This window comes from Bombina bombina, chromosome 4 (assembly GCF_027579735.1).
Source record: "Bombina bombina isolate aBomBom1 chromosome 4, aBomBom1.pri, whole genome shotgun sequence".
NCBI classification, from domain to species: domain Eukaryota; kingdom Metazoa; phylum Chordata; class Amphibia; order Anura; family Bombinatoridae; genus Bombina; species Bombina bombina.
Window position 1 is genome coordinate 74,060,165 of NC_069502.1, and position 8,527 is coordinate 74,068,691.

Here is an 8,527-nt window from a genome sequence, read left to right on the forward strand (position 1 = left end):
GGAGGTTTAGATGACATGGACTCCGACCCAGAAGGGGCCTCCTCCAAAGAGTCAGAGTGGGCCTGATCATCATATAGAGCCTCTGGATCAGCCATCAGCATGGACAAACCCTGGGCCGGGCCGCTATGATAAACCCTACGCTTGCGCTTAGTAGAACGTGGTAAGGCATGGATCACTTTTGAAAACGCTGATTCCAGTTGGTCCGCAAAGTCTGATGGCCAACGAATCTCTCCCAAAGGAGTAACGGTTGGACCCTGGGGCGCTGCATGTGCAATCGGAGATGAATGTAGGGAATGCACCTCTTGGGACAAAGAACCCTCAGAGGTGGAAAGCTCAGTAGTACTAGACATCCATTTACATTTAGATGTTGCAACTTTATCAAGGCTTGTGGAGCATAGTTGAGCAGGCTGATCTACCAGAACCTCCTCACAATAAACCCAGGAATGAGACTTTGTTAAGGAAGGCGAGCCCTCCAACGCATTAGAGTCCTCCATCGCTTGCGCGTTTGGGTCAACTAACTTTATTTATAAAAAAGGCACCTTTATACCACCAATAGTCAGGGCACTCACCACCTCCTAGGACCCGGACTACAGAAACCGATATGTCTCCTGCGCCACAGATCAACAGAGAGGATAGCTAGCCACACCCAGTCACATGGAATGCCTGGCAGGACCGCCCCTGCACTAGGGAAAAACGTGCCAAAAATCGTTGTGCAAAATATCCGCAAGTAACCTGAAAGTTCCACACATTGCCAGAGCCTCATCTCGCACATAACACAGCAATGACACAATAAACAATATTATGTATAAACCCCCCCTGTTCAATAATCCCCCTTCCAGGAATATTAACCCTTGATTCTGTAAAGATAAAAAGGCGCCACACTCTGACCCTGTCTTCTATGTTATCATTATTAATAAAAAATGAAATGATCTTACCAGAATCTACGCCGTGGAACAGGAACACGGCCCTTCAAGTGTGACAGGTTAGTAGCCTCGCTCCTGACATGGACTTGAGGGAAGAAAGCAGGCAGCGAAACTCATCAACACTGATTGCTTATGGAGCTGTTAATATGAGTCGGGATGGTTTCGCAGAAAGACTCTCCCTGCATCTCCGTACTCTAACTTTCGTCCAGGCTCCAGTCCCAATGCGAAGAGTACTACCCTCCATAAGAGACTACTCCGAAACTCCGGCCCTCCTCTGCCATCCTCCTGTGACGAGAGGCAAAGAATGACTGAGGGATGAGGAAAGTGTGTGTGGGGGGGGGTATTTAAGCCTTTGGCTGGGGTGTCTTTGCCTTCTCCTGGTGGCCAGGTTCTTAATTCCCAACAGTAATGAATGAAGTTGTGAACTCTCCTCCCCTTAAGATGGAAATTAAACTTAAATGGATTGGAAACAACATGAAATTTTAAACAACTTACCAATTTATTTCTATTATCAAATTTGTGCTATTCTCTGGACATCCTTTGTTGAAGTAACAGCAAAGCGCTGCTGGGAATTAGCAGAACGCATTTGGTAAGCCAATGACAAGAGGTGTATATATTCAGCCACAAATTCAGCCACTAGCTTCCAGCAGTGCACGACTGCAGCAGAGCCTATCTAGGTATGCCTTTCACCAAAGAATACCAAGATAACGAAGCAAATTAGATAATAAAAATAAATTGTTAAGTTGTTTAAAATTGCATACTCTATCAGAATCATGAAAGATGAATTCTGACTTTACTGTCCCTTTAACAATGCTTTTCAAACAATATTTTATAAATTAGGTTCTTATTTGCTAGGTCAGTACAAAAACTAAATATACAAATGCATTCCTAAAAAAAATATGTTGGCCTCCATTTATATTACATATGCAGCGTCGCCCGCAAAATCCTCCGCCGCCAGATTTTACGCGATTTTGATATTACATATACGGCGTAGCATACAAGTTACGCGCGTATATTTCACCCTTCGCCCGTAATTTTTATCACCATAGACTAGAATAGAACAGCCGCGCAATTTGGTATCCAATATACAGCGTAAGGACTTACGCGCGCAGAATTCTGAAAATCTACTCCATTCTCATCTCGCCACATATTGCAGGCGCAGCAACCCTTGCACTGACTAAAATAGCAACGTAACTCCCTGGAAGCCTTAACAAACACATACATTTAAGCAGCATCTCAAATAGTTAAAGGGACAGTATACTATGATATTGTTTTTTAAGGTTTATTTGTGTATTTGAAATAGCTGATTTTTTTGTTTGAAGCCACAACATAATCAAATGGATTGAGCTTGTAGGTAGAATCAGATCTCATCACGTTATCACATTGTGGACATATACTTGCTTATTTACTTTAAATTTGTTCTCAAAACAATCAACAATACTTGGAGGAGAGAACAATGGGAAATCATAATTGTATTACCTTCATCTCTTTAGAACCCACTGGAGTGTAATTTATTCTAATGTTAACACAGCTTGGCATTCATGCCAAAATATATAAAGGGACAGTCAAGTCCAAAGAAAACCTTCTTGTTTCAAATAGGGCATGTTATTTCAAACTACTTTCAGATTTAATTCTAACACTTGCTGCGCATGGGTTTATACTTGAATTTTGAATAGCGTAATTACGTGTCGCATTTTTATTTGAAATCTGTCCATTTTTACGAGTGTTAGCCTAATTTGCATAAAACTACTCTTTATTGACACTTTCCGTGGGCAAAATACTGGCGTAAGTTACTTACGACGACTGAAATGTGTATTTGCGCACATTTCAGAAGATCGCCAGTTTGTCCTACTTACGCCAGTTTAGCATCTAACGGTGCAGTATATGTAATACCCCGATGTGCGAGGTGAAATTACGGCCGGCGCAGGTTCCCACGCTTGCGCCGAAACCTGCGCCATATATGTGATCGCGCCCGTTGTCTTTAATATCTTTTAAACAGTTCAGGTTTTTTATTTAGTGCCTTTTAAGTGGGTACATCTTCTAGATAATACCTGCTTAGAAGTAGTCACAAAAGCATGTCAAATTCATCTTTACTATGTTGTAGTCACTGTGAGACCTAATTTTATATTTAAAAATCTTGTTGTTATTAGCTTTAGAATTTTTACTTCCTACTAGATAAAAAGCCTAGCCCCATGTAAATACACAGCTCTCTGAGAATCACCCTGTATATGGTGTTGTCTTTAAATTAATGGATCCCCCCGCATAAAATAAATAGCCTGAGGCTTCACAGCAAACCCAGCAGACTTTTAACTGTTTGGCTGCCAGAGACTGTCTGTAAAGCATTGCAGTCCCCTCTCTAGCAGTCAAGCTGTTAATTACAGAACAGATGTGGAATGTTAAATAAATGCGGAAGAAGCCACACAGATGACAATATAATTGCAAGTGTCCCTTTATTACCAAACAATCCAGACAGCTCAGAACAATATGTGAGTCCTGAGCGCAGCCAGAGGTGATGAAAATAAATTGCTTCTCTACAGTATGACAGGGACATCTGGAAGTGAATAATGTGACATCAAGCAGTAAAAAGGGACAATACGTGTTTGGGTACAGCTGTATATGTATCTATAGAGTGCACAGAATCACAGTAATATTAAATAATGCATAAGTGTATTTTTTATGTAAACAGAATATAAATATGTATTTGTACAATGCAGAATATAAAATGCATTTGTACAAAGTTATAAAGCATTGAAGGCAATAACATAGGGACAAAAACATATCAAAGAGATTATTGTAATGGGACATTCCAGAAATTGATCAAGAAGCTAATGTGCAATGTTATGGATGTATGTAATGAAACAATATACTGTACACTAAACATTTCCTAAATAATTCACCAATCCTATGCTTTTAAAATAAGACTTCTGGCAAATATGTTTTATTAAAATTAAACAAAACTCCATAGTAAGACTAAGGTTGTGCTTCATCCCTGACAATACATTTTTCAGAGCCTTTTTTGTCTCCTGTAATGGTGAAAAAAAAGCTCCTGTATGACATCATTCTTTGCCTATTTGCAGTGGGTTACTCAGGCAAACTCAGCTTCCCCAGAAGATGCTAGCCAATCACAAAGCTTGCTACACTGGCCAATGAGAATGCTTAGAGGTGATGTCATGGGGAGAGCCTGGTAATGGTACTGATGCTGAGACTGTCTCCAAGTGCATTCATTCAGGGAGTTCAGCAAAGAGAAGAACAGCAGACTGCACAGTACAGGTGAGTGGTCACTTCTGCTAGACATAAATACTAAAATGCATAGAAAAACACTATTATTTACTTGGTCATAGTTATATAGAAAACTGTTATTTTTTTTACTCGTTTCTGCTAGGTAGCACATATTCATATAGGCAGGAAATCCATTGTTATTTCATTACTCGTGCTGGATAACAGGTTTTCATATTAAAAAAGGTATCTCATTGTAATCCGTCATTGTAACCTGCTGTGCAATATTATATAAAAAATGTGTTATTGTGAGTATATATAGTTTTATCTAAATATGCATTAAATATTGTGTTTTTATATATATATATATATATATATATATATATATATATATATATACTGTGTGTATATGTATGTGTGTGTATATATATATATATATATATATATATATATATATATGTATTTATTTATACACAAACAGTATATTTATATATATGTGCATGTATATATATATATATATGTGTGTGTGTGTGTGTGTGTATGTATATGTATGCATGTATGTATATTTATATTTTGTGTATGTATGTATGTGTATATATATATATATATATATATATATACACACAATATAATATGTATCCCCAGTTTGATCATTATAATTGTATATAACAAAGGGCAGTGGGTGATTTACCTAGCTGCACCTCCTACTGGCTTTGTGCACTGGCATGTGCAGGGCTGTGATGAGCAAGGGTGTAACAGGCATTACCAAGGCTGCTACCCACGTGTGGCACTCAGCAATATGTCATGCAGGGACAATACAGCTGCTGTAGCACCAGGATGCCTGCCCCAGAAGGCTGCTTGTAATCAGCATAGACTGTCATACTGACAAAAAACACAAAGTCTGCTGTAACCTTTAACTCTTCGTGAGCCATCAGTAAGACAATGAATTCTTAGAGACTTTGGCTCTTATAGGGTTAATTTCTATAGCACCATTTTATTTGTTGCACAAATGCTTTACACTCCAAATAAGCAACATCTGTTTTGTCTAATTACACTTCATTGTTCATCTTCATTCAAAATGTTTTCTCCCCTTTTTTTTGTCTCTTTATAGTGAAGTGATCTGAATTGAACCCACCCCCTATACCATATCATTCTTCCTATTTGTTTCTTATGATGTCATCCCTAGAATTTCCTGCAGGTAGCTCTCTTATGTACCAATGACTGGTTGTCAGTGACATACTAAAGGAACTGAATAGCCCTTACCTGTGTGCGCTTGTTTACTTTATGTACAGGTGACAACTGAATGAAACTGAACACACACGCACGCACACACACACACACACACACACACACACACACACACACACACACACATATATATATATATATATATATATATATATATATATATATATATATATGCACACAATTATATATGTTTAATGGAGCAAGACAACAAGACAGCATTCTCTGGAGCTACTGGCCCTTTAGAGACCCCAACTCTTGTACTTCTGCTAGTTATGTTTGTGCCAATAAGGTAGGTTAGGCCACTGCCAGACAGTACCATGTAAAAGGCCTTTATGTTGAGTGTGACTAGTGCAGCACATAAATGTACTGGATACAACAGATAGTTAGTAGCCAGCACAGAATACAAAACCAGACCACAAAAGTTCACAGCCATTGACCACAACATAAAGATACTATCTAGCAGAACACTCACACATACTCATAATCACACACACAATCACCGACCAAAGGAACACACATATACACTGATTCCCAGCAACACACAATTACTGACCAGTATAACTCACACACAAAACCACTAAAACACACAGACACTGACAAACACAATACAAACACAAACACAATACAAACACACATTTAACATAATAACACATAGTCTCTGACCAGCACAGTACACACACACACACACACACTAATGATAACAACATACAGTCACTAACCAGCACAACACACACACACACTAATAATAACAACATCATACAGTCACTAACAAGCACAACACACACACACACACACTAATGATAACAACATACAGTCACTAACAAGCACAGTACACACACACACACTAATGATAACAACATAAATTCACTAACCAGCACAATACACACACACACACACATTAATAACAGCATACAGTCACTAACAAGCACAATATACACACACACACACTAATGATAACAACATACAGTCACTAACAAGCACAATACACACACACACACACTAATGATAACAACATACAGTCACTAACAAGCACAGTACACACACACACACACTAATGATAACAACATACAGTCACTAACCAGCACAATTCACACACACACACATTAATGATAACAACATACAGTCACTAACCAGCACAATACCCACACAAAATAATGATAACAACATACCGTCACTAACCAGCACAATACACACACACACTAATAATAACAACATACAGTCACTAACAAGCACAATACACACAAACACACAAACACACACACTAATGATAACAACATACAGTCACTAACCAGCACAATACACACACACACACACTAATGATAACGACATACAGTCACTAACCAGCACAATACACACACACACACACTAATGATAACAACATACTGTCACTAACCAGCACAATACACACACACACACACACACACTAATGATAACAACATACAGTAACTAACCAGCACAATACACACACACACACTAATGACAACAACAAACAGTCACTAACCAGCACAATACACACACACACACACACTAATGATAACAACATACAGTCACTAACCAGCACAATGCACACACACACTAATGATAACAACATACAGTCACTAACCAGCACAATACACACACACACACTAATGATAACAACATACAGTCACTAACCAGCAGAATACACACACACACACTAATGATAATAACATACAGTCACTAACCAGCACAATACACACACACACTAATGATAACAACATACAGTAACTAACCAGCACAATACACACACACACACACTAATGATAACAACAAACAGTCACTAACCAGCACAATACACACACACACTAATGATAACAACATACAGTCACTAACCAGCACAATACACACACACACACACACACACACACACTAATGATAATAACATACAGTCACTAACCAGCACAATTCACACACACACTAATGATAACAACATAATGTCACTAACAAGCACAATACACACAGACACACAAATGATAACAACATACAGTCACTAAGCAGCACAATACACACACACACTAATGATAACAACATACAGTCACTAACAAGCACAATACACACACACACACACACACACACACACACACACTAATGATAACAACATACAGTCACTAACCAGCACAATACACACACACACTAATGATAACAACATAAAGTCACTAACCAGCACAATACCCACAGATACACAAATGATAACAACATACAGTCACTAACCAGCACAATACACAAACACACACACACACTAATGATAACAACATAAAGTCACTAACCAGCACAATACACACAGACACACAAATGATAACAACATAAGTCACTAACCAGCACAATACACACAATACACACACTAATGATAACAACATACAGTCACTAACCAGCACAATACACACACACACTAATGATAACAACATACAGTCACTAACAAGCACAATACACACACACACTAATGATAACAACATAAAGTCACTAACCAGCACAATACACACACACACACACACACACACACACACACACACACACTAATGATAACAACATACAGTCACTAACCAGCACAATACACACACACACTAATGATAACAACATAAAGTCACTAACCAGCACAATACCCACAGATACACAAATGATAACAACATACAGTCACTAACCAGCACAATACACAAACACACACACACACTAATGATAACAACATAAAGTCACTAACCAGCACAATACACACAGACACACAAATGATAACAACATAAGTCACTAACCAGCACAATACACACAATACACACACTAATGATAACAACATACAGTCACTAACCAGCACAATACACACACACACTAATGATAACAACATACAGTCACTAACAAGAACAATACACACACACACTAATGATAACAACATAAAGTCACTAACCAGCACAATACACACACACACACACACACACTAATGATAACAACATACAGTCACTAACCAGCACAATACACACACACACACACACTAATTATAACAACATACAGTCACTAACCAGCACAATACACACACACACTAATGATAACAACATACAGTCACTAACCAGCACAATACACACACACACACACACACACACACACTAATGATAACAACATACAGTCACTAACCAGCA

The 8,527-nt window shown here is 38.3% G+C and overlaps 1 protein-coding gene across 1 annotated transcript in view; it reads left to right on the top strand.

Moving 5' to 3' along the window:
• The first annotated feature begins 4,152 nt into the window (after positions 1-4,152).
• Positions 4,153-8,527, top strand: part of STMN4 (stathmin 4) — a 16,939-nt gene continuing 12,564 nt past the window's right edge. The window contains exon 1 of the mRNA XM_053708910.1: positions 4,153-4,193. The gene's annotated coding sequence lies outside the window, so the exon portion shown is untranslated. The remainder of the gene's footprint in view (positions 4,194-8,527) is intronic.